Genomic DNA, 22546 nt, shown 5'->3' on the forward strand with positions numbered 1-22546 from the left:
AAGCAGTTGGAATTGGGCCTAAACAGTGTGGTAAGTCTTTAGGTGATGGCTATTGTGTCTGTTTGACCTCTTCCAAATGTCTGTACTGGCAATAAAAAGAAAAAGTTTCCAATTTAAATAGCTAAAGAATAAAAACAGTTTGCCAGTAATGTGAAAAAACCTACAGCACCTGGTGTTCCCATGTGGTCTCCCACCCAAGTACTAACCAGGCCCAACACTGCTTAGCTTCCAAGATCAGACAAGATTGGGCCTATCCAATGTGGTATGGCTGTAAGTGAGATACAGGCACTTTTTTGTCCTCTTCTACTTCTATCACCAGGTAAGCTAATAAAAAAGTTTCCTAACTGTATTGGCTTACTGAAAAAAATCATGTGTTGGTAATGTAAAAAGACCTACAGGACATTATATTACCAGGGGGTCTTAAATTAAACTACTAAAGAGGCTCAGCACTGTTTAGCTGCCAAAAGCAGTTGGAATTGGGCCTAAACAGTGTGGTAAGTCTTTAGGTGATGGCTATTGTGTCTGTTTGACCTCTTCCAAATGTCAGTGCTGGCAATAAAAAGAAAAAGTTTCCAATTTAAATAGCTAGAGAATAAAAACAATTTGCCTGTAATGTGAAAAAACCTAAAGCACCTGGTGTTCCCATGTGGTCTCCCACCCAAGTACTAACCAGGCCCAACACTGCTTAGCTTCCAAGATCAGACGAGATTGGGCCTATCCAATGTGGTATGGCTGTATGTGAGATACACACACTTGTTTGCCCTCTTCTACTTCTATCACCAGGTAAGCTAATACAAAAGTTTCCTAACTGTATTGGCTTACTGAAAAAAATCATGTGTTGGTAATGTAAAAAGACCTACAGGACATGATATTAGCAGGGGGGCTTAAATTAAACTACTAAAGAGGCTCAACACTGTTTAGCTGCCAAAAGCAGTTGGAATTGGGCCTAAACAGTGTGGTAAGTCTTTAGGTGATGGCTATTGTGTCTGTTTTACCTCTTCCAAATGTCAGTGCTGGCAATAAAAAGAAAAAGTTTCCAATTTAAATAGCTAGAGAATAAAAACAATTTGCCAGTAATGTGAAAAAACCTACAGCACCTGGTGTTCCCATGTGGTCTCCCACCCAAGTACTAACCAGGCCCAACACTGCTTAGCTTCCAAGATCAGGCAAGATTGGGCCTATCAAATGTGGTATGGCTGTAGGTGAGAGACAGGCACTTTTTTGCCCTCTTCTACTTCTATCACCAGGTAAGCTAATAAAAAAGTTTCCTAACTGTATTGGCTTACTGAAAAAAATCATGAGTTGGTAATGTAAAAAGACCTACAGGACATGTTATTAGCAGGGGGTCTTAAATTAAACTACTAAAGAGGCTCAACACTGTTTAGCTGCCAAAAGCAGTTGGAATTGGGCCTTAACAGTGTGGTAAGTCTTTAGGTGATGGCTATTGTGTCTGTTTGACCTCTTCCAAATGTCTGTGCTGGCAATAAAAAGAAAAAGTTTCCAATTTAAATAGCTAGAGAATAATAACAATTTGCCAGTAATGTGAAAAAAACCTACAGCACCTGGTGTTCCCATGTGGTCTCCCACCCAAGTACTAACCAGGCCCAACACTGCTTAGCTTCCAAGATCAGGCGAGATTGGGCCTATCCAATGTGGTATGGCTGTAGGTGAGATACAATCACTTTTTTGCCCTCTTCTACTTCTATAACCAGGTAAGCTAATTAAAAAGTTTCCCAACTGTATTGTCTTACTGAAAAAAATCATGTGTTGGTAATGTAAAAAGACCTACAGGACATGATATTAGCAGGGGGTCTTAAATTAAACTACTAAAGAGGCTCAACACTGTTTAGCTGCCAAAAGCAGTTGGAATTGGGCCTAAACAGTGTGGTAAGTCTTTAGGTGATGGCTATTGTGTCTGTTTGACCTCTTCCAAATGTCAGTGCTGGTAATAAAAAGAAAAAGTTTCCAATTTAAATAGCTAGAGAATAAAAACAATTTGCCAGTAATGTGAAAAAACCTACAGCAACTGGTGTTCCCAAGTGGTCTCCCACCCAAGTACTAACAAGGCCCAACACTGCTTAGCTTCCAAGATCAGACGAGATTGGGCCTATCCAACGTGGTATGGCTGTAGGTGAGATACAAGGACTTTTTTTGCCCTCTTCTACTGCTATCACCAGGTAAGCTAATAAAAAAGTTTCCTAACTGTATTGGCTTACTAAAAATAATCATGTTTTGGTAATGTAAAAAGACCTAGAGGACATTATATTAGCAGGGGGTCTTAAATTAAACTACTAAAGAGGCTCAACACTGTTTAGCTGCCAAAAGCAGTTGGAATTGGGCCTAAACAGTGTGGTAAGTCTTTAGGTGATGGCTATTGTGTCTGTTTGACCTCTTCCAAATGTCAGTGCTGGCAATAAAAAGAAAACGTTTCCAATTTAAATAGCTACAGAATAAAAACAATTTGCCAGTAATGTGAAAAAACCTACAGCACCTGGTGTCCCATGTGGTCTTCCACCCAAGTACTAACCAGGCCCAACACTGCTTAGCTTCCAAGATCAGACGAGATTGGGCCTATCCAATGTGGTATGGCTGTAGGTGAGATACAGGCACTTTTTTGCCATCCTCTACTTCTATCACCAGGTAAGCTAATAAAAAAGTTTCCCAACTGTATTGTCTTACTGATAAAAATCATGTGTTGGTAATGTAAAAAGACCTACAGGACATGATATTAGCAGGGGGTCTTAAATTAAACTACTAAAGAGGCTCAACACTGTTTAGCTGCCAAAAGCAGTTGGAATTGGGCCTAAACAGTGTGGTAAGACTTTAGGTGATGGCTATTGTGTCTGTTTGACCTCTTACAAATGTCTGTACTGGCAATAAAAAGAAAAAGTTTCCAATTTAAATAGCTAGAGAATAAAAACAATTTGCCAGTAATGTGAAAAAACCTACAGCACCTGGTGTTCCCATGTGGTCTCCCACCCAAGTACTAACCAGGCCCAACAATGCTTAGCTTCCAAGATCAGACGAGATTGGGCCTATCCAATGTGGTATGGCTGTAAGTGAGATACAGGCACTTTTTTGTCCTCTTCTACTTCTATCACCAGGTAAGCTAATAAAAAAGTTTCCTAACTGTATTGGCTTACTGAAAAAAATCATGTGTTGGTAATGTAAAAAGACCTACAGGACATTATATTAGCAGGGGGTCTTAAATTAAACTACTAAAGAGGCTCAGCACTGTTTAGCTGCCAAAAGCAGTTGGAATTGGGCTTAAACAGTGTGGTAAGTCTTTAGGTGATGGCTATTGTGTCTGTTTGACCTCTTCCAAATGTCAGTGCTGGCAATAAAAAGAAAACGTTTCCAATTTAAATAGCTAGAGAATAAAAACAATTTGCCAGTAATGTGAAAAAACCTACAGCACCTGGTGTTCCCATGTGGTCTCCCACCCAAGTACTAACCAGGCCCAACACTGCTTAGTTTCCAAGATCAGACGAGATTGGGCCTATCCAATGTGGTATGGCTGTAGGTGAGATACACACACTTTTTTGCCCTCTTCTACTTCTATCACCAGGTAAGCTAATACAAAAGTTTCCTAACTGTATTGGCTTACTGAAAAAAATCATGTGTTGGTAATGTAAAAAGACCTACAGGACATGATATTAGCAGGGGGTCTTAAATTAAACTACTAAAGAGGTTTAACACTGTTTAGCTGCCAAAAGCAGTTGGAATTGGGCCTAAACAGTGTGGTAAGTCTTTAGGTGATGGCTATTGTGTCTGTTTGACCTCTTCCAAATGTCTGTGCTGGCAATAAAAAGAAAAAGTTTCCAATTTAAATAGCTAGAGAATAAAAACAATTTGCCAGTAATGTGAAAAAACCTACATCACCTGGTGTTCCCATGTGGTCTCCCACCCAAGTACTAACCAGGCCCAACACTGCTTAGCTTCCAAGATCAGGCGAGATTGGGCCTATCCAATGTGGTATGGCTGTAGGTGAGATAGAGGCACTTTTTTGCCCTCTTCTACTTCTATCACCAGGTAAGCTAATAAAAAAGTTTCCTAACTGTATTGTCTTACTGATAAAAATCATGTGTTGGTAATGTAAAAAGACCTACAGGACATGATATTAGCAGGGGGTCTTAAATTAAACTACTAAAGAGGCTCAACACTGTTTAGCTGCCAAAAGCAGTTGGAATTGGGCCTAAACAGTGTGGTAAGACTTTAGGTGATGGCTATTGTGTCTGTTTGACCTCTTCCAAATGTCTGTACTGGCAATAAAAAGAAAAAGTTTCCAATTTAAATAGCTAGAGAATAAAAACAATTTGCCAGTAATGTGAAAAAACCTACAGCACCTGGTGTTCCCATGTGGTCTCCCACCCAAGTACTAACCAGGCCCAACAATGCTTAGCTTCCAAGATCAGACGAGATTGGGCCTATCCAATGTGGTATGGCTGTAAGTGAGATACAGGCACTTTTTTGTCCTCTTCTACTTCTATCACCAGGTAAGCTAATAAAAAAGTTTCCTAACTGTATTGGCTTACTGAAAAAAATCATGTGTTGGTAATGTAAAAAGACCTACAGGACATTATATTAGCAAGGGGTCTTAAATTAAACTACTAAAGAGGCTCAGCACTGTTTAGCTGCCAAAAGCAGTTGGAATTGGGCCTAAACAGTGTGGTAAGTCTTTAGGTGATGGCTATTGTGTCTGTTTGACCTCTTCCAAATGTCAGTGCTGGCAATAAAAAGAAAAAGTTTCCAATTTAAATAGCTAGAGAATAAAAACAATTTGCCAGTAATGTGAAAAAACCTACAGCACCTGGTGTTCCCATGTGGTCTCCCACCCAAGTACTAACCAGGCCCAACACTGCTTAGCTTCCAAGGTCAGACGAGATTGGGCCTATCCAATGTGGTATGGTTGTAGGTGAGATACACACACTTTTTTGCCCTCTTCTACTTCTATCACCAGGTAAGCTAATACAAAAGTTTCCTAACTGTATTGGCTTACTGAAAAAAATCATGTGTTGGTAATGTAAAAAGACCTACAGGACATGATATTAGCAGGGGGTCTTAAATTAAACTACTAAAGAGGCTCAACACTGTTTAGCTGCCAAAAGCAGTTGGAATTGGGCCTAAACAGTGTGGTAAGTCTTTAGGTGATGGCTATTGTGTCTGTTTGACCTCTTCCAAATGTCAGTGCTGGCAATAAAAAGAAAAAGTTTCCAATTTAAATAGCTAGAGAATAAAAACAATTTGCCAGTAATGTGAAAAAACCTACAGCACCTGGTGTTCCCATGTGGTCTCCCACCCAAGTACTAACCAGGCCCAACACTGCTTAGCTTCCAAGATCAGGCGAGATTGGGCCTATCCAATGTGGTATGGCTGTAGGTGAGATGCAAGCACTTTTTTGCCCTCTTCTACTTCTATAACCAGGTAAGCTAATTAAAAAGTTTCCCAACTGTATTGTCTTACTGAAAAAAATCATGTGTTGGTAATGTAAAAAGACCTACAGGACATGATATTAGCAGGGGGTCTTAAATTAAACTACTAAAGAGGCTCAACACTGTTTAGCTGCCAAAAGCAGTTGGAATTGGGCCTAAACAGTGTGGTAAGTCTTTAGGTGATGGCTATTGTGTCTGTTTGACCTCTTCCAAATGTCTGTACTGGCAATAAAAAGAAAAAGTTTCCAATTTAAATAGCTAAAGAATAAAAACAGTTTGCCAGTAATGTGAAAAAACCTACAGCACCTGGTGTTCCCATGTGGTCTCCCACCCAAGTTCTAACCAGGCCCAACACTGCTTAGCTTCCAAGATCAGACGAGATTGGGCCTATCCAATGTGGTATGGCTGTAAGTGAGATACAGGCACTTTTTTGTCCTCTTCTACTTCTATCACCAGGTAAGCTAATAAAAAAGTTTCCTAACTGTATTGGCTTACTGAAAAAAATCATGTGTTGGTAATGTAAAAAGACCTACAGGACATTATATTACCAGGGGGTCTTAAATTAAACTACTAAAGAGGCTCAGCACTGTTTAGCTGCCAAAAGCAGTTGGAATTGGGCCTAAACAGTGTGGTAAGTCTTTAGGTGATGGCTATTGTGTCTGTTTGACCTCTTCCAAATGTCAGTGCTGGCAATAAAAAGAAAAAGTTTCCAATTTAAATAGCTAGAGAATAAAAACAATTTGCCTGTAATGTGAAAAAACCTAAAGCACCTGGTGTTCCCATGTGGTCTCCCACCCAAGTACTAACCAGGCCCAACACTGCTTAGCTTCCAAGATCAGACGAGATTGGGCCTATCCAATGTGGTATGGCTGTAGGTGAGATACACACACTTTTTTGCCCTCTTCTACTTCTATCACCAGGTAAGCTAATACAAAAGTTTCCTAACTGTATTGGCTTACTGAAAAAAATCATGTGTTGGTAATGTAAAAAGACCTACAGGACATGATATTAGCAGGGGGGCTTAAATTAAACTACAAAAGAGGCTCAACACTGTTTAGCTGCCAAAAGCAGTTGGAATTGGGCCTAAACAGTGTGGTAAGTCTTTAGGTGATGGCTATTGTGTCTGTTTTACCTCTTCCAAATGTCAGTGCTGGCAATAAAAAGAAAAAGTTTCCAATTTAAATAGCTAGAGAATAAAAACAATTTGCCAGTAATGTGAAAAAACCTACAGCACCTGGTGTTCCCATGTGGTCTCCCACCCAAGTACTAACCAGGCCCAACACTGCTTAGCTTCCAAGATCAGGCGAGATTGGGCCTATCAAATGTGGTATGGCTGTAGGTGAGATACAGGCACTTTTTTGCCCTCTTCTACTTCTATCACCAGGTAAGCTAATAAAAAAGTTTCCTAACTGTATTGTCTTACTGAAAAAAATCATGTGTTGGTAATGTAAAAAGACCGAATTACATGGGTGTCTTTTGAAGAGACATAGAAAGAACGACAAGGTTTTTGGGGCACACTTGAAATGAAAAGATGGTGAAAAGATGGTGTACATATGAATAATTTAAAATCTAACCTTTATTGATTACACTTAAAAAGCATACACACGTCAAATTTCGAAATATGAAATAAATTTTTTAAAAAACATTTAATAAAGTTATATATATGTATATCAACAAGTAAATTCAACTACGGATTTTATTTTATAACCGTAAATACACAATGCAAAACATGAATTTGTAATACAGTGATCGTCAAGTAGGCGAAAATGATTTGCCAGGGAATTTACCAGGTCAAAAATTATTATTAGAACAAGACCGATCAATACCAAACAATAATGCAGTGCACATAAATGTTGCAGAGCTCCATGATTTTGTAGTTTCTTTAATAACTAGGGTCTTGCTTACAACCCTCCCAGATAATATAGCAGCTAATGGACCAGTTTAAATGACACAGGTAGCAGGTTTACAATAGATCATTGTGATCAAGCCCAATCGGGGCGAAACACGTGTCTTCTGACGTCAGGGCATTTCCAGCCCCTCCCGCAGTACCTCTCAGACCAGCGCTGCAGCCACTATTCGGACGGTGGGAAACGCTCACTGCACGACTTTTCCCTGCACCGCGATCTCGCCACCAGGCACTTAAGGTACTCTGTATTTTCAAACCCACAGATTACCCTGCACGCACAGACTTTGTGTCTGGTGCGTATATCTAAACCAGCACCGCCACTGAGCGGGACTGCTGCGCTCCACCGTATGAGGCAGTCCATAATTATATGCTGGCTGATTGTTGGTACAAGCGCTTATTATTAATGTGACCCGCAGGTTATATTTTGGCTATATCAAACGGTCAAACCGTTCATGGAATCTGTCTTTAAAACACCACCACTGTTATCACTACCCTTAACAAGAGGTAGCAAATAGATAAGGTGTGGACAATAGTCAGTCCTTAATTAATGGTTTCAATTAGCCCTAATGGGTACAAGCAGAGTGGATGTTTAACCTGTTGTTTTACATTGGTTTTTCTGCATTTGAGAACTGTCACTAATTGTTGCTACCTACCAGTAACATCATCTGTTACACTAATTTGAATAAGGTTGTGAGCCATTTGCCAATGTGTATGTTGCTGATGAACCAATATATCCTGCACGTACAAATTATTCAAGATTCATAAAGACCCTACTCACCCCTGCATGTGGAACTGTGCACAGTATTTTCCATTACTGGCCCAGTAACCACAAACCCATTGAAATCTGCAGTGGGCACATTTATCAATATAATGTGAGCATACCCCTCTCACTCGCTCATTTTCTTTCTGCTTCAATCTAACTTACTATAACCTATTACGTGGACTCGTTCATTCTCTCATTCTCCCGAGCCAAATCGGGGAAAAGCAGAAGTGACAACTGGCTCCTAGTTCCATTTGAGGCTCTCTCATCTGATGCCATATACAGCCATACTTCGCTGGGCCGCCTGATCCCATCTGAACTCAGCAGCTAAGCAGCGACAGGCTGGATCAGTACCTCCTGGGAGACCATCAGGGAATATCCAGTGCTGTATCACTCATCCAGACAGCAGAAGTAACGAATGCATACGAAGAGCATTTCTATCTCTCTCCTCATTCATCAAACTCGGTCCTAACAATATTATTGTAAACCTGCTACCTGTGTCATTTAAACTGGTCCATTAGCTGCTATATTATCTGGGAGGGTTGTAAGCAAGACCCTAGTTATTAAAGAAACTACAAAATCATGGAGCTCTGCAACATTTATGTGCACTGCATTATTGTTTGGTATTGATCGGTCTTGTTCTAATAATAATTTTTGACCTGGTAAATTCCCTGGCAAATCATTTTCGCCTACTTGACGATCACTGTATTACAAATTCATGTTTTGCATTGTGTATTTACGGTTATAAAATAAAATCCGTAGTTGAATTTACTTGTTGATATACATATATATAACTTTATTAAATGTTTTTTAAAAAATTTATTTCATATTTCGAAATTTGACGTGTGTATGCTTTTTAAGTGTAATCAATAAAGGTTAGATTTTAAATTATTCATATGTACACCATCTTTTCACCATCTTTTCATTTCAAGTGTGCCCCAAAAACCTTGTCGTTCTTTCTATGTCTCTTCAAAAGACACCCATGTAATTCAGTTATCCTACTGAATCTTTTGGGAGCACCGCCAACCCAGTACCCTACAAAATATCTCTCTTGTTAAAAGGTCGCATGTTGGTATAACACACAATTTGTATCTCTTTATTTTCTCTCTCACCAACTGCCTGTGACACTTCACTCAGTTATTTCTAATGTAAAAAGACCTACAGGACATGATATTAGCAGGGGGTCTTAAATTAAACTACTAAAGAGGCTCAACACTGTTTAGCTGCCAAAAGCAGTTGGAATTGGGCCTAAACAGTGTGGTAAGTCTTTAGGTGATGGCTATTGTGTCTGTTTGACCTCTTCCAAATGTCAGTGCTGGTAATAAAAAGAAAAAGTTTCCAATTTAAATAGCTAGAGAATAAAAACAATTTGCCAGTAATGTGAAAAAACCTACAGCAACTGGTGTTCCCATGTGGTCTCCCACCCAAGTACTAACAAGGCCCAACACTGCTTAGCTTCCAAGATCAGACGAGATTGGGCCTATCCAACGTGGTATGGCTGTAGGTGAGATACAAGGACTTTTTTTGCCCTCTTCTACTGCTATCACCAGGTAAGCTAATAAAAAAGTTTCCTAACTGTATTGTCTTACTGAAAAAAATCATGTGTTGGTAATGTAAAAAGACCTACAGGACATGATATTAGCAGGGGGTCTTAAAATAAACTACTAAAGAGGCTCAACACTGTTTAGCTGCCAAAAGCAGTTGGAATTGGGCCTAAACAGTGTGGTAAGTCTTTAGGTAATGGCTATTGTGTCTGTTTGACCTCTTCCAAATGTCTGTGCTGGTAATAAAAAGAAAAAGTTTCCAATTTAAATAGCTAGAGAATAAAAACAATTTGCCAGTAATGTGAAAAAACCTACAGCAACTGGTTTTCCCATGTGGTCTTCCACCAAAGTACTAACCAGGCCCAACACTGCTTACCTTCCAAGATCAGACGAGATTGGGCCTATCCAATGTGGTATGGCTGTAGGTGAGATACAGGCACTTTTTTGCCATCCTTTACTTCTATCACCAGGTAAGCTAATAAAAAAGTTTCCTAACTGTATTGGCTTACTGAAAAAAATCATGAGTTGGTAATGTAAAAAGACCTACAGGACATGTTATTAGCAGGGGGTCTTTAATTAAACTACTAAAGAGGCTCAACACTGTTTAGCTGCCAAAAGCAGTTGGAATTGGGCCTTAACAGTGTGGTAAGTCTTTAGGTGATGGCTATTGTGTCTGTTTGACCTCTTCCAAATGTCAGTGCTGGCAATAAAAAGAAAAAGTTTCCAATTTAAATAGCTAGAGAATAAAAACAATTTGCCAGTAATGTGAAAAAACCTACAGCACCTGGTGTTCCCATGTGGTCTCCCACCCAAGTACTAACCAGGCCCAACACTGCTTAGCTTCCAAGATCAGACGAGATTGGGCCTATCCAATGTGGTATGGCTGTAGGTGAGATACATACTCTTTTTTGCCCTCTTCTACTTCTATCACCAGGTAAGCTAATAAAAAAGTTTCCTAACTGTATTGGCTAACTGAAAAAATCATGAGTTGGTAATGTAAAAAGACCTACAGGACATGTTATTAGCAGGGGGTCTTAAATTAAACTACTAAAGAGGCTCAACACTGTTTAGCTGCAAAAAGCAGTTGGAATTGGGCCTTAACAGTGTGGTAAGTCTTTAGGTGATGGCTATTGTGTCTGTTTGACCTCTTCCAAATGTCTGTGCTGGCAATAAAAAGAAAAAGTTTCCAATTTAAATAGCTAGAGAATAATAACAATTTGCCAGTAATGTGAAAAAAACCTACAGCACCTGGTGTTCCCATGTGGTCTCCCACCCAAGTACTAACCAGGCCCAACACTGCTTAGCTTCCAAGATCAGACGAGATTGGGACTATCCAATGTGGTATTGCTGTAGGTGAGACACAGGCACTTTTTTGCCCTCTTCTACTTCTATCACCAGGTAAGCTAATAAAAAAGTTTCCTAACTGTATTGGCTTACTGAAAAAAATCATGTGTTGGTAATGTAAAAAGACCTACAGGACATGTTATTAGCAGGGGGTCTTAAATTAAACTACTAAAGAGGCTCAACACTGTTTAGCTGCTAAAAGCAGTTGGAATTGGGCCTAAACAGTATGGTAAGCCTTTAGGTGATGGCTATTGTGTCTATTTGACCTCTTCCAAATGTCAGTGCTGGCAATAAAAAGAAAAAATTTCCAATTTAAATAGCTAGAGAAAAAAAACAATTTGCCAGTAATGTGAAAAAACCTACAGCACCTGGTGTTCCCATGTGGTCTCCCACCCAAGTTCTAACCAGGCCCAACACTGCTTAGCTACCAAGATCAGACGAGATTGGGCCTATCCAATGTGGTATGGCTGTAGGTGAGATACAAGCACTTTTTTGCCCTCTTCTACTTCTATAACCAGGTAAGCTAATAAAAAAGTTTCCCAACTGTATTGTCTTACTGATAAAAATCATGTGTTGGTAATGTAAAAAGACCTACAGGACATGATATTAGCAGGGGGTCTTAAATTAAACTACTAAAGAGGCTCAACACTGTTTAGCTGCCAAAAGCAGTTGGAATTGGGCCTAAACAGTGTGGTAAGTCTTTAGGTGATGGCTATTGTGTCTGTTTGACCTCTTCCAAATGTCTGTACTGGCAATAAAAAGAAAAAGTTTCCAATTTAAATAGCTAGAGAATAAAAACAATTTGCCAGTAATGTGAAAAAACCTACAGCACCTGGTGTTCCCATGTGGTCTCCCACCCAAGTACTAACCAGGCCCAACACTGCTTAGCTTCCAAGATCAGACGAGATTTGGCCTATCCAATGTGGTATGGCTGTAGGTGAGATACATACACTTTTTTGCCCTCTTCTACTTCTATCACCAGGTAAGCTAATACAAAAGTTTCCTAACTGTATTGGCTTACTGAAAAAAATCATGTGTTGGTAATGTAAAAAGACCTACAGGGCATGATATTAGCAGGGGGTCTTAAATTAAACTACTAAAGAGGCTCAACACTGTTTAGCTGCCAAAAGCAGTTGGAATTGGGCCTAAACAGTGTGGTAAGTCTTTAGGTGATGGCTATTGTGTCTGTTTGACCTCTTCCAAATGTCAGTGCTGGCAATAAAAAGAAAAAGTTTCCAATTTAAATAGCTAGAGAATAAAAACAATTTGCCAGTAATGTGAAAAAACCTACAGCACCTGGTGTTCCCATGTGGTCTCCCACCTAAGTACTAACCAGGCCCAACACTGCTTAGCTTTCAAGATCAGGCGAGATTGGGCCTATCCAATGTGGTATGGCTGTAGGTGAGATACAAGCACTTTTTTGCCCTCTTCTACTTCTATAACCAGGTAAGCTAATTAAAAAGTTTCCCAACTGTATTGTCTTACTGAAAAAAATCATGTGTTGGTAATGTAAAAAGACCTACATTACATGTTATTAGCACGGGGTCTTAAATTAAACTACTAAAGAGGCTCAACACTGTTTAGCTGCCAAAAGCAGTTGGAATTGGGCCTTAACAGTGTGGTAAGTCTTTAGGTGATGGCTATTGTGTCTGTTTGAACTCTTCCAAATGTCTGTGCTGGCAATAAAAAGAAAAAGTTTCCAATTTAAATAGCTAGAGAATAAAAACAATTTGCCAGTAATGTGAAAAAACCTACAGCACCTGGTGTTCCCATGTGGTCTCCCACCGAAGTACTAACCAGGCCCAACACTGCTTAGCTTCCAAGATCAGGCGAGATTGGGCCTATCCAATGTGGTATGGCTGTAGGTGAGATACAAGCACTTTTTTGCCCTCTTCTACTTCTATAACCAGGTAAGCTAATTAAAAAGTTTCCCAACTGTATTGTCTTACTGAAAAAAATCATGTGTTGGTAATGTAAAAAGACCTACAGGACATGATATTAGCAGGGGGTCTTAAATTAAACTACTAAAGAGGCTCAACACTGTTTAGCTGCCAAAAGCAGTTGGAATTGGGCCTAAACAGTGTGGTAAGTCTTTAGGTGATGGCTATTGTGTCTGTTTGACCTCTTCCAAATGTCAGTGCTGGCAATAAAAAGAAAAAGTTTCCAATTTAAATAGCTAGAGAATAAAAACAATTTGCCAGTAATGTGAAAAAACCTACAGCACCTGGTGTTCCCATGAGGTCTTCCACCCAAGTATTAACCAGGCCCAACACTGCTTACCTTCCAAGATCAGACGAGATTGGGCCTATCCAATGTGGTATGGCTGTAGGTGAGATACAGGCACTTTTTTGCCATCCTCTACTTCTATCACCAGGTAAGCTAATAAAAAAGTTTCCTAACTGTATTGGCTTACTGAAAAAAATCATGAGTTGGTAATGTAAAAAGACCTACAGGACATGTTATTAGCAGGGGGTCTTAAATTAAACTACTAAAGAGGCTCAACACTGTTTAGCTGCCAAAAGCAGTTGGAATTGGGCCTTAACAGTGTGGCTGTTTGACCTCTTCCAAATGTCAGTGCTGGCAATAAAAAGAAAAAGTTTCCAATTTAAATAGCTAGAGAATAATAACAATTTGCCAGTAATGTGAAAAAAACCTACAGCACCTGGTGTTCCCATGTGGTCTCCCACCCAAGTACTAACCAGGCCCAACACTGCTTAGCTTCCAAGATCAGACGAGATTGGGACTATCCAATGTGGTATGGCTGTAGGTGAGATACAGGCACTTTTTTGCCCTCTTCTACTTATATCACCAGGTAAGCTAATAAAAAAGTTTCCTAACTGTATTGGCTTACTGAAAAAAATCATGTGTTGGTAATGTAAAAAGACCTACAGGACATGTTATTAGCAGGGGGTCTTAAATTAAACTACTAAAGAGGCTCAACACTGTTTAGCTGCCAAAAGCAGTTGGAATTGGGCCTTAACAGTGTGGCTGTTTGACCTCTTCCAAATGTCTGTGCTGGCAATAAAAAGAAAAAGTTTCGAATTTAAATAGCTAGAGAATAATAACAATTTGCCAGTAATGTGAAAAAAACCTACAGCACCTGGTGTTCCCATGTGGTCTCCCACCCAAGTTCTAACCAGTCCCAACACTGCTTAGCTTCCAAGATCAGACGAGATTGGGCCTATCCAATGTGGTATGGCTGTAGGTGAGATGCAAGCACTTTTTTGCCCTCTTCTACTTCTATAACCAGGTAAGCTAATAAAAAAGTTTCCCAACTGTATTGTCTTACTGATAAAAATCATGTGTTGGTAATGTAAAAAGACCTACAGGACATGATATTAGCAGGGGGTCTTAAATTAAAATACTAAAGAGGCTCAACACTGTTTAGCTGCCAAAAGCAGTTGGAATTGGGCCTAAACAGTGTGGTAAGTCTTTAGGTGATGGCTATTGTTTCTGTTTGACCTCTTCCAAATGTCTGTGCTGGCAATAAAAAGAAAACGTTTCCAATTTAAATAGCTAGAGAATAAAAACAATTTGCCAGTAATGTGAAAAAACCTACAGCACCTGGTGTTCCCATGTGGTCTCCCACCCAAGTACTAACCAGGCCCAACACTGCTTTGCTTCCAAGATCAGACGAGATTGGGCCTATCCAATGTGGTATGGCTGTAAGTGAGATACAGGCACTTTTTTGTCCTCTTCTACTTCTATCACCAGGTAAGCTAATAAAAAAGTTTCCTAACTGTATTGGCTTACTGAAAAAAATCATGTGTTGGTAATGTAAAAAGACCTACAGGACATTATATTAGCTGGGGGTCTTAAATTAAACTACTAAAGTGGCTCAGCACTGTTTAGCTGCCAAAAGCAGTTGGAATTGGGCCTAAACAGTGTGGTAAGTCTTTAGGTGATGGCTATTGTGTCTGTTTGACCTCTTCCAAATGTCAGTGCTGGCAATAAAAAGAAAAAGTTTCCAATTTAAATAGCTAGAGAATAAACACAATTTGCCAGTAATGTGAAAAAACCTACAGCACCTGGTGTTCCCATGTGGTCTTCCACCCAAGTACTAACCAGGCCCAACACTGCTTAGCTTCCAAGATCAGACGAGATTGGGCCTATCCAATGTGGTATGGCTGTAGGTGAGATACATACACTTTTTTGCCCTCTTCTACTTCTATCACCAGGTAAGCTAATACAAAAGTTTCCTAACTGTATTGGCTTACTGAAAAAAATCATGTGTTGGTAATGTAAAAAGACCTACAGGACATGATATTAGCAGGGGGTCTTAAATTAAACTACTAAAGAGGCTCAACACTGTTTAGCTGCCAAAAGCAGTTGGAATTGGGCCTAAACAGTGTGGTAAGTCTTTAGGTGATGGCTATTGTGTCTGTTTGACCTCTTCCAAATGTCAATGCTGGCAATAAAAAGAAAAAGTTTCCAATTTAAATAGCTAGAGAATAAAAACAATTTGCCAGTAATGTGAAAAAACCTACAGCACCTGGTGTTCCCATGTGGTCTCCCACCCAAGTACTAACCAGGCCCAACACTGCTTAGCTTCCAAGATCAGGCGAGATTGGGCCTATCCAATGTGGTTTGGCTGTAGGTGAGATACAAGCACTTTTTTGCCCTCTTCTACTTCTATAACCAGGTAAGCTAATAAAAAAGTTTCCCAACTGTATTGTCTTACTGATAAAAATCATGTGTTGGTAATGTAAAAAGACCTACAGGACATGATATTAGCAGGGGGTCTTAAATTAAACTACTAAAGAGGCTCAACACTGTTTAGCTGCCAAAATCAGTTGGAATTGGGCCTAAACAGTGTGGTAAGTCTTTAGGTGATGGCTATTGTGTCTGTTTGACCTCTTCCAAATGTCTGTACTGGCAATAAAAAGAAAAAGTTTCCAATTTAAATAGCTAGAGAATAAAAACAATTTGCCAGTAATGTGAAAAAACCTACAGCACCTGGTGTTCCCATGTGGTCTCCCACCCAAGTACTAACCAGGCCCAACACTGCTTAGCTTCCAAGATCAGACGAGATTTGGCCTATCCAATGTGGTATGGCTGTAGGTGAGATACATACACTTTTTTGCCCTCTTCTACTTCTATCACCAGGTAAGCTAATACAAAAGTTTCCTAACTGTATTGGCTTACTGAAAAAAATCATGTGTTGGTAATGTAAAAAGACCTACAGGGCATGATATTAGCAGGGGGTCTTAAATTAAACTACTAAAGAGGCTCAACACTGTTGAGCTGCCAAAAGCAGTTGGAATTGGGCCTAAACAGTGTGGTAAGTCTTTAGGTGATGGCTATTGTGTCTGTTTGACCTCTTCCAAATGTCAGTGCTGGCAATAAAAAGAAAAAGTTTCCAATTTAAATAGCTAGAGAATAAAAACAATTTGCCAGTAATGTGAAAAAACCTACAGCACCTGGTGTTCCCATGTGGTCTCCCACCCAAGTACTAACCAGGCCCAACACTGCTTAGCTTCCAAGATCAGGCGAGATTGGGCCTATCCAATGTGGTTTGGCTGTAGGTGAGATACAAGCACTTTTTTGCCCTCTTCTACTTCTATAACCAGGTAAGCTAATAAAAAAGTTTCCCAACTGTATTGTCTTACTGATAAAAATCATGTGTTGGTAATGTAAAAAGACCTACAGGACATGATATTAGCAGGGGGTCTTAAATTAAACTACTAAAGAGGCTCAACACTGTTTAGCTGCCAAAAGCAGTTGGAATTGGGCCTAAACAGTGTGGTAAGTCTTTAGGTGATGGCTATTGTGTCTGTTTGACCTCTTCCAAATGTCTGTACTGGCAATAAAAAGAAAAAGTTTCCAATTTAAATAGCTAGAGAATAAAAACAATTTGCCAGTAATGTGAAAAAACCTACAGCACCTGGTGTTCCCATGTGGTCTCCCACCCAAGTACTAACCAGGCCCAACACTGCTTAGCTTCCAAGATCAGACGAGATTTGGCCTATCCAATGTGGTATGGCTGTAGGTGAGATACATACACTTTTTTGCCCTCTTCTACTTCTATCACCAGGTAAGCTAATACAAAAGTTTCCTAACTGTATTGGCTTACTGAAAAAAATCATGTGTTGGTAATGTAAAAAGACCTACAGGGCATGATATTAGCAGGGGGTCTTAAATTAAACTACTAAAGAGGCTCAACACTGTTGAGCTGCCAAAAGCAGTTGGAATTGGGCCTAAACAGTGTGGTAAGTCTTTAGGTGATGGCTATTGTGTCTGTTTGACCTCTTCCAAATGTCAGTGCTGGCAATAAAAAGAAAAAGTTTCCAATTTAAATAGCTAGAGAATAAAAACAATTTGCCAGTAATGTGAAAAAACCTACAGCACCTGGTGTTCCCATGTGGTCTCCCACCTAAGTACTAACCAGGCCCAACACTGCTTAGCTTTCAAGATCAGGCGAGATTGGGCCTATCCAATGTGGTATGGCTGTATGTGAGATACAAGCACTTTTTTGCCCTCTTCTACTTCTATAACCAGGTAAGCTAATTAAAAAGTTTCCCAACTGTATTGTCTTACTGAAAAAAATTATGTGTTGGTAATGTAAAAAGACCTACAGGACATGATATTAGCAGGGGGTCTTAAATTAAACTACTAAAGAGGCTCAACACTGTTTAGCTGCCAAAAGCAGTTGGAATTGGGCCTAAACAGTGTGGTAAGTCTTTAGGTGATGGCTATTGTGTCTGTTTGACCTCTTCCAAATGTCAGTGCTGGCAATAAAAAGAAAAAGTTTCCAATTTAAATAGCTAGAGAATAAAAACAATTTGCCAGTAATGTGAAAAAACCTACAGCACCTGGTGTTCCCATGAGGTCTTCCACCCAAGTATTAACCAGGCCCAACACTGCTTACCTTCCAAGATCAGACGAGATTGGGCCTATCCAATGTGGTATGGCTGTAGGTGAGATACAGGCACTTTTTTGCCATCCTCTACTTCTATCACCAGGTAAGCTAATAAAAAAGTTTCCTAACTGTATTGGCTTACTGAAAAAAATCATGAGTTGGTAATGTAAAAAGACCTACAGGACATGTTATTAGCAGGGGGTCTTAAATTAAACTACTAAAGAGGCTCAACACTGTTTAGCTGCCAAAAGCAGTTGGAATTGGGCCTTAACAGTGTGGCTGTTTGACCTCTTCCAAATGTCTGTGCTGGCAATAAAAAGAAAAAGTTTCCAATTTAAATAGCTAGAGAATAATAACAATTTGCCAGTAATGTGAAAAAAACATACAGCACCTGGTGTTCCCATGTGGTCTCCCACCCAAGTACTAACCAGGCCCAACACTGCTTAGCTTCCAAGATCAGACGAGATTGGGACTATCCAATGTGGTATGGCTGTAGGTGAGATACAAGCACTTTTTTGCCCTCTTCTACTTCTATCACCAGGTAAGCTAATAAAAAAGTTTCCTAACTGTATTGGCTTACTGAAAAAAATCATGTGTTGGTAATGTAAAAAGACCTACAGGACATGTTATTAGCAGGGGGTCTTAAATTAAACTACTAAAGAGGCTCAACACTGTTTAGCTGCCAAAAGCAGTTGGAATTGGGCCTTAACAGTGTGGCTGTTTGACCTCTTCCAAATGTCTGTGCTGGCAATAAAAAGAAAAAGTTTCCAATTTAAATAGCTAGAGAATAATAACAATTTGCCAGTAATGTGAAAAAAACCTACAGCACCTGGTGTTCCCATGTGGTCTCCCACCCAAGTACTAACCAGGCCCAACACTGCTTAGCTTCCAAGATCAGACGAGATTGGGACTATCCAATGTGGTATGGCTGTAGGTGAGATACAGGCACTTTTTTGCCCTCTTCTACTTCTATCACCAGGTAAGCTAATAAAAAAGTTTCCTAACTGTATTGGCTTACTGAAAAAAATCATGTGTTGGTAATGTAAAAAGACCTACAGGACATGTTATTAGCAGGGGGTCTTAAATTAAACTACTAAAGAGGCTCAACACTGTTTAGCTGCCAAAAGCAGTTGGAATTGTGCCTAAACAGTATGGTAAGCATTTAGGTGATGGCTATTGTGTCTATTTGACCTCTTCCAAATGTCAGTGCTGGCAATAAAAAGAAAAAATTTCCAATTTAAATAGCTAGAGAATAAAAACAATTTGCCAGTAATGTGAAAAAACCTACAGCACCTGGTGTTCCCATGTGGTCTCCCACCCAAGTTCTAACCAGTCCCAACACTGCTTAGCTTCCAAGATCAGACGAGATTGGGCCTATCCAATGTGGTATGGCTGTAGGTGAGATGCAAGCACTTTTTTGCCCTCTTCTACTTCTATAACCAGGTAAGCTAATAAAAAAGTTTCCCAACTGTATTGTCTTACTGATAAAAATCATGTGTTGGTAATGTAAAAAGACCTACAGGACATGATATTAGCAGGGGGTCTTAAATTAAAATACTAAAGAGGCTCAACACTGTTTAGCTGCCAAAAGCAGTTGGAATTGGGCCTAAACAGTGTGGTAAGTCTTTAGGTGATGGCTATTGTTTCTGTTTGACCTCTTCCAAATGTCTGTGCTGGCAATAAAAAGAAAACGTTTCCAATTTAAATAGCTAGAGAATAAAAACAATTTACCAGTAATGTGAAAAAACCTACAGCACCTGGTGTTCCCATGTGGTCTCCCACCCAAGTACTAACCAGGCCCAACACTGCTTTGCTTCCAAGATCAGACGAGATTGGGCCTATCCAATGTGGTATGGCTGTAAGTGAGATACAGGCACTTTTTTGTCCTCTTCTACTTCTATCACCAGGTAAGCTAATAAAAAAGTTTCCTAACTGTATTGGCTTACTGAAAAAAATCATGTGTTGGTAATGTAAAAAGACCTACAGGACATTATATTAGCTGGGGGTCTTAAATTAAACTACTAAAGTGGCTCAGCACTGTTTAGCTGCCAAAAGCAGTTGGAATTGGGCCTAAACAGTGTGGTAAGTCTTTAGGTGATGGCTATTGTGTCTGTTTGACCTCTTCCAAATGTCAGTGCTGGCAATAAAAAGAAAAAGTTTCCAATTTAAATAGCTAGAGAATAAAAACAATTTGCCAGTAATGTGAAAAAACCTACAGCACCTGGTGTTCCCATGTGGTCTTCCACCCAAGTACTAACCAGGCCCAACACTGCTTAGCTTCCAAGATCAGACGAGATTGGGCCTATCCAATGTGGTATGGCTGTAGGTGAGATACATACACTTTTTTGCCCTCTTCTACTTCTATCACCAGGTAAGCTAATACAAAAGTTTCCTAACTGTATTGGCTTACTGAAAAAAATCATGTGTTGGTAATGTAAAAAGACCTACAGGACATGATATTAGCAGGGGGTCTTAAATTAAACTACTAAAGAGGCTCAACACTGTTTAGCTGCCAAAAGCAGTTGGAATTGGGCCTAAACAGTGTGGTAAGTCTTTAGGTGATGGCTATTGTGTCTGTTTGACCTCTTCCAAATGTCAATGCTGGCAATAAAAAGAAAAAGTTTCCAATTTAAATAGCTAGAGAATAAAAACAATTTGCCAGTAATGTGAAAAAACCTACAGCACCTGGTGTTCCCATGTGGTCTCCCACCCAAGTACTAACCAGGCCCAACACTGCTTAGCTTCCAAGATCAGGCGACATTGGGCCTATCCAATGTGGTTTGGCTGTAGGTGAAATACAGGCACTTTTTTGCCCTCTTCTACTTCTATCACCAGGTAAGCTAATAAAAAAGTTTCCTAACTGTATTGGCTTACTGAAAAAAATCATGAGTTGGTAATGTAAAAAGACCTACAGGACATGTTATTAGCAGGGGGTCTTAAATTAAACTACTAAAGAGGCTCAACACTGTTTAGCTGCCAAAAGCAGTTGGAATTGGGCCTTAACAGTGTGGTAAGTCTTTAGGTGATGGCTATTGTGTCTGTTTGAACTCTTCCAAATGTCTGTGCTGGCAATAAAAAGAAAAAGTTTCCAATTTAAATAGCTAGAGAATAATAACAATTTGCCAGTAATGTGAAAAAACCTACAGCACCTGGTGTTCCCATGTGGTCTCCCACCCAAGTACTAACCAGGCCCAACACTGCTTAGCTTCCAAGATCAGACGAGATTGGGCCTATCCAATGTGGTATGGCTGTAAGTGAGATACAGGCACTTTTTTGTCCTCTTCTACTTCTATCACCAGGTAAGCTAATAAAAAAGTTTCCTAACTGTATTGGCTTACTGAAAAAAATCATGTGTTGGTAATGTAAAAAGACCTACCGGACATTATATTAGCTGGGGGTCTTAAATTAAACTACTAAAGTGGCTCAGCACTGTTTAGCTGCCAAAAGCAGTTGGAATTGGGCCTAAACAGTGTGGTAAGTCTTTAGGTGATGGCTTTTGTGTCTGTTTGACCTCTTCCAAATGTCTGTAATGGCAATAAAAAGAAAAAGTTTCCAATTTAAATAGCTAGAGAATAAAAACAATTTGCCAGTAATGTGAAAAAACCTACAGCACCTGGTGTTCCCATGTGGTCTCCCACCCAAATACTAACCAGGCCCAACACTGCTTAGCTTCCAAGATCAGACGAGATTGGGCCTATCCAATGTGGTATGGCTGTAGGTGAGATACAAGCACTTTTTTGCCCTCTTCTACTTCTATCACCAGGTAAGCTAATAAAAAAGTTTCCTAACTGTATTGGCTTACTGAAAAAAATCATGTGTTGGTAATGTAAAAAGACCTACAGGACATGTTATTAGCAGGGGGTCTTAAATTAAACTACTAAAGAGGCTCAGCACTGTTTAGCTGCCAAAAGCAGTTGGAATTGGGCCTAAACAGTGTGGTAAGTCTTTAGGTGATGGCTATTGTGTCTGTTTGACCTCTTCCAAATGTCAGTGCTGGCAATAAAAAGAAAAAGTTTCCAATTTAAATAGCTAGAGAATAAAAACAATTTGCCAGTAATGTGAAAAAACCTACAGCACCTGGTGTTCCCATGTGGTTTCCCACCCAAGTACTAACCAGGCCCAACACTGCTTAGCTTCCAAGATCAGACGAGATTGGGACTATCCAATGTGGTATGGCTGTAGGTGAGATACAGGCACTTTTTTGCCCTCTTCTACTTCTATCACCAGGTAAGCTAATAAAAAAGTTTCCTAACTGTATTGGCTTACTGAAAAAAATCATGTGTTGGTAATGTAAAAAGACCTACAGGACATGTTATTAGCAGGGGGTCTTAAATTAAACTACTAAAGAGGCTCAACACTGTTTAGCTGCCAAAAGCAGTTGGAATTGGGCCTAAACAGTATGGTAAGCCTTTAGGTGATGGCTATTGTGTCTATTTGACCTCTTCCAAATGTCAGTGCTGGCAATAAAAAGAAAAAATTTCCAATTTAAATAGCTAGAGAATAAAAACAATTTGCCAGTAATGTGAAAAAACCTACAACACCTGGTGTTCCCATGTGGTCTCCCACCCAAGTTCTAACCAGGCCCAACACTGCTTAGCTACCAAGATCAGACGAGATTGGGCCTATCCAATGTGGTATGGCTGTAGGTGAGATACAAGCACTTTTTTGCCCTCTTCTACTTCTATAACCAGGTAAGCTAAT

The 22546-nt window shown here is 39.7% G+C and overlaps 29 non-coding genes and 16 pseudogenes across 29 annotated transcripts; 1 reads left to right on the plus strand and 44 right to left on the minus strand.

The window, feature by feature from the left end:
• Window positions 1–157: 157 nt before the first annotated feature.
• LOC146043456 (5S ribosomal RNA) lies at window positions 158–276 on the minus strand. Its single transcript, XR_014464449.1, has one exon. It is a non-coding gene; the product is annotated as a 5S ribosomal RNA (ribosomal RNA).
• Window positions 277–621: 345 nt separating this feature from the next.
• LOC146043817 (5S ribosomal RNA) lies at window positions 622–740 on the minus strand (annotated as a pseudogene).
• A 345-nt stretch (window positions 741–1085) lies between these two features.
• On the minus strand, window positions 1086–1204 carry LOC146043918 (5S ribosomal RNA; annotated as a pseudogene).
• Window positions 1205–1550: 346 nt separating this feature from the next.
• Window positions 1551–1669, minus strand: LOC146043218 (5S ribosomal RNA). The gene has a single exon (XR_014464211.1). It is a non-coding gene; the product is annotated as a 5S ribosomal RNA (ribosomal RNA).
• A 345-nt stretch (window positions 1670–2014) lies between these two features.
• On the minus strand, window positions 2015–2133 carry LOC146044124 (5S ribosomal RNA; annotated as a pseudogene).
• Window positions 2134–2479: 346 nt separating this feature from the next.
• Window positions 2480–2597, minus strand: LOC146043847 (5S ribosomal RNA; annotated as a pseudogene).
• Window positions 2598–2942: 345 nt separating this feature from the next.
• On the minus strand, window positions 2943–3061 carry LOC146044853 (5S ribosomal RNA). The gene has a single exon (XR_014465290.1). It is a non-coding gene; the product is annotated as a 5S ribosomal RNA (ribosomal RNA).
• Window positions 3062–3406: 345 nt separating this feature from the next.
• Window positions 3407–3525, minus strand: LOC146043241 (5S ribosomal RNA). Its single transcript, XR_014464234.1, has one exon. It is a non-coding gene; the product is annotated as a 5S ribosomal RNA (ribosomal RNA).
• Window positions 3526–3870: 345 nt separating this feature from the next.
• Window positions 3871–3989, minus strand: LOC146043750 (5S ribosomal RNA). The gene has a single exon (XR_014464742.1). It is a non-coding gene; the product is annotated as a 5S ribosomal RNA (ribosomal RNA).
• Window positions 3990–4334: 345 nt separating this feature from the next.
• Window positions 4335–4453, minus strand: LOC146044854 (5S ribosomal RNA). The gene has a single exon (XR_014465291.1). It is a non-coding gene; the product is annotated as a 5S ribosomal RNA (ribosomal RNA).
• A 345-nt stretch (window positions 4454–4798) lies between these two features.
• LOC146043342 (5S ribosomal RNA) lies at window positions 4799–4917 on the minus strand. Its single transcript, XR_014464336.1, has one exon. It is a non-coding gene; the product is annotated as a 5S ribosomal RNA (ribosomal RNA).
• A 345-nt stretch (window positions 4918–5262) lies between these two features.
• LOC146043219 (5S ribosomal RNA) lies at window positions 5263–5381 on the minus strand. Its single transcript, XR_014464212.1, has one exon. It is a non-coding gene; the product is annotated as a 5S ribosomal RNA (ribosomal RNA).
• Window positions 5382–5726: 345 nt separating this feature from the next.
• Window positions 5727–5845, minus strand: LOC146043803 (5S ribosomal RNA; annotated as a pseudogene).
• Window positions 5846–6190: 345 nt separating this feature from the next.
• LOC146043404 (5S ribosomal RNA) lies at window positions 6191–6309 on the minus strand. Its single transcript, XR_014464396.1, has one exon. It is a non-coding gene; the product is annotated as a 5S ribosomal RNA (ribosomal RNA).
• A 345-nt stretch (window positions 6310–6654) lies between these two features.
• LOC146043487 (5S ribosomal RNA) lies at window positions 6655–6773 on the minus strand. Its single transcript, XR_014464480.1, has one exon. It is a non-coding gene; the product is annotated as a 5S ribosomal RNA (ribosomal RNA).
• A 1602-nt stretch (window positions 6774–8375) lies between these two features.
• LOC146044320 (5S ribosomal RNA) lies at window positions 8376–8492 on the plus strand (annotated as a pseudogene).
• A 993-nt stretch (window positions 8493–9485) lies between these two features.
• LOC146044109 (5S ribosomal RNA) lies at window positions 9486–9604 on the minus strand (annotated as a pseudogene).
• Window positions 9605–9950: 346 nt separating this feature from the next.
• On the minus strand, window positions 9951–10069 carry LOC146044025 (5S ribosomal RNA; annotated as a pseudogene).
• Window positions 10070–10414: 345 nt separating this feature from the next.
• Window positions 10415–10533, minus strand: LOC146043437 (5S ribosomal RNA). The gene has a single exon (XR_014464429.1). It is a non-coding gene; the product is annotated as a 5S ribosomal RNA (ribosomal RNA).
• A 345-nt stretch (window positions 10534–10878) lies between these two features.
• LOC146044798 (5S ribosomal RNA) lies at window positions 10879–10997 on the minus strand. The gene has a single exon (XR_014465235.1). It is a non-coding gene; the product is annotated as a 5S ribosomal RNA (ribosomal RNA).
• A 345-nt stretch (window positions 10998–11342) lies between these two features.
• On the minus strand, window positions 11343–11461 carry LOC146043835 (5S ribosomal RNA; annotated as a pseudogene).
• A 345-nt stretch (window positions 11462–11806) lies between these two features.
• On the minus strand, window positions 11807–11925 carry LOC146043294 (5S ribosomal RNA). Its single transcript, XR_014464287.1, has one exon. It is a non-coding gene; the product is annotated as a 5S ribosomal RNA (ribosomal RNA).
• Window positions 11926–12270: 345 nt separating this feature from the next.
• On the minus strand, window positions 12271–12389 carry LOC146043730 (5S ribosomal RNA). The gene has a single exon (XR_014464722.1). It is a non-coding gene; the product is annotated as a 5S ribosomal RNA (ribosomal RNA).
• A 345-nt stretch (window positions 12390–12734) lies between these two features.
• Window positions 12735–12853, minus strand: LOC146043348 (5S ribosomal RNA). The gene has a single exon (XR_014464341.1). It is a non-coding gene; the product is annotated as a 5S ribosomal RNA (ribosomal RNA).
• Window positions 12854–13198: 345 nt separating this feature from the next.
• Window positions 13199–13317, minus strand: LOC146043811 (5S ribosomal RNA; annotated as a pseudogene).
• Window positions 13318–13636: 319 nt separating this feature from the next.
• Window positions 13637–13755, minus strand: LOC146044577 (5S ribosomal RNA). Its single transcript, XR_014465014.1, has one exon. It is a non-coding gene; the product is annotated as a 5S ribosomal RNA (ribosomal RNA).
• A 319-nt stretch (window positions 13756–14074) lies between these two features.
• LOC146044132 (5S ribosomal RNA) lies at window positions 14075–14193 on the minus strand (annotated as a pseudogene).
• Window positions 14194–14538: 345 nt separating this feature from the next.
• LOC146043270 (5S ribosomal RNA) lies at window positions 14539–14657 on the minus strand. The gene has a single exon (XR_014464263.1). It is a non-coding gene; the product is annotated as a 5S ribosomal RNA (ribosomal RNA).
• A 345-nt stretch (window positions 14658–15002) lies between these two features.
• On the minus strand, window positions 15003–15121 carry LOC146044887 (5S ribosomal RNA). The gene has a single exon (XR_014465324.1). It is a non-coding gene; the product is annotated as a 5S ribosomal RNA (ribosomal RNA).
• A 345-nt stretch (window positions 15122–15466) lies between these two features.
• On the minus strand, window positions 15467–15585 carry LOC146043594 (5S ribosomal RNA). Its single transcript, XR_014464585.1, has one exon. It is a non-coding gene; the product is annotated as a 5S ribosomal RNA (ribosomal RNA).
• A 345-nt stretch (window positions 15586–15930) lies between these two features.
• LOC146043295 (5S ribosomal RNA) lies at window positions 15931–16049 on the minus strand. Its single transcript, XR_014464288.1, has one exon. It is a non-coding gene; the product is annotated as a 5S ribosomal RNA (ribosomal RNA).
• A 345-nt stretch (window positions 16050–16394) lies between these two features.
• LOC146043595 (5S ribosomal RNA) lies at window positions 16395–16513 on the minus strand. Its single transcript, XR_014464586.1, has one exon. It is a non-coding gene; the product is annotated as a 5S ribosomal RNA (ribosomal RNA).
• A 345-nt stretch (window positions 16514–16858) lies between these two features.
• Window positions 16859–16977, minus strand: LOC146043296 (5S ribosomal RNA). The gene has a single exon (XR_014464289.1). It is a non-coding gene; the product is annotated as a 5S ribosomal RNA (ribosomal RNA).
• Window positions 16978–17322: 345 nt separating this feature from the next.
• LOC146044014 (5S ribosomal RNA) lies at window positions 17323–17441 on the minus strand (annotated as a pseudogene).
• A 345-nt stretch (window positions 17442–17786) lies between these two features.
• On the minus strand, window positions 17787–17905 carry LOC146043812 (5S ribosomal RNA; annotated as a pseudogene).
• Window positions 17906–18224: 319 nt separating this feature from the next.
• LOC146043162 (5S ribosomal RNA) lies at window positions 18225–18343 on the minus strand. The gene has a single exon (XR_014464155.1). It is a non-coding gene; the product is annotated as a 5S ribosomal RNA (ribosomal RNA).
• Window positions 18344–18662: 319 nt separating this feature from the next.
• Window positions 18663–18781, minus strand: LOC146044578 (5S ribosomal RNA). Its single transcript, XR_014465015.1, has one exon. It is a non-coding gene; the product is annotated as a 5S ribosomal RNA (ribosomal RNA).
• A 345-nt stretch (window positions 18782–19126) lies between these two features.
• On the minus strand, window positions 19127–19245 carry LOC146044133 (5S ribosomal RNA; annotated as a pseudogene).
• A 345-nt stretch (window positions 19246–19590) lies between these two features.
• On the minus strand, window positions 19591–19709 carry LOC146043271 (5S ribosomal RNA). Its single transcript, XR_014464264.1, has one exon. It is a non-coding gene; the product is annotated as a 5S ribosomal RNA (ribosomal RNA).
• Window positions 19710–20054: 345 nt separating this feature from the next.
• LOC146044889 (5S ribosomal RNA) lies at window positions 20055–20173 on the minus strand. The gene has a single exon (XR_014465325.1). It is a non-coding gene; the product is annotated as a 5S ribosomal RNA (ribosomal RNA).
• A 345-nt stretch (window positions 20174–20518) lies between these two features.
• LOC146044175 (5S ribosomal RNA) lies at window positions 20519–20637 on the minus strand (annotated as a pseudogene).
• A 345-nt stretch (window positions 20638–20982) lies between these two features.
• On the minus strand, window positions 20983–21101 carry LOC146044721 (5S ribosomal RNA). Its single transcript, XR_014465158.1, has one exon. It is a non-coding gene; the product is annotated as a 5S ribosomal RNA (ribosomal RNA).
• A 345-nt stretch (window positions 21102–21446) lies between these two features.
• LOC146043154 (5S ribosomal RNA) lies at window positions 21447–21565 on the minus strand. The gene has a single exon (XR_014464148.1). It is a non-coding gene; the product is annotated as a 5S ribosomal RNA (ribosomal RNA).
• Window positions 21566–21910: 345 nt separating this feature from the next.
• Window positions 21911–22029, minus strand: LOC146044766 (5S ribosomal RNA). The gene has a single exon (XR_014465203.1). It is a non-coding gene; the product is annotated as a 5S ribosomal RNA (ribosomal RNA).
• A 345-nt stretch (window positions 22030–22374) lies between these two features.
• LOC146044001 (5S ribosomal RNA) lies at window positions 22375–22493 on the minus strand (annotated as a pseudogene).
• Between the last annotated feature and the right edge of the window lie 53 nt (window positions 22494–22546).

This window comes from Crinia signifera, chromosome 19 (genome assembly GCF_055691185.1).
Source record: "Crinia signifera chromosome 19, ASM5569118v1, whole genome shotgun sequence".
Classification (NCBI taxonomy): domain Eukaryota; kingdom Metazoa; phylum Chordata; class Amphibia; order Anura; family Myobatrachidae; genus Crinia; species Crinia signifera.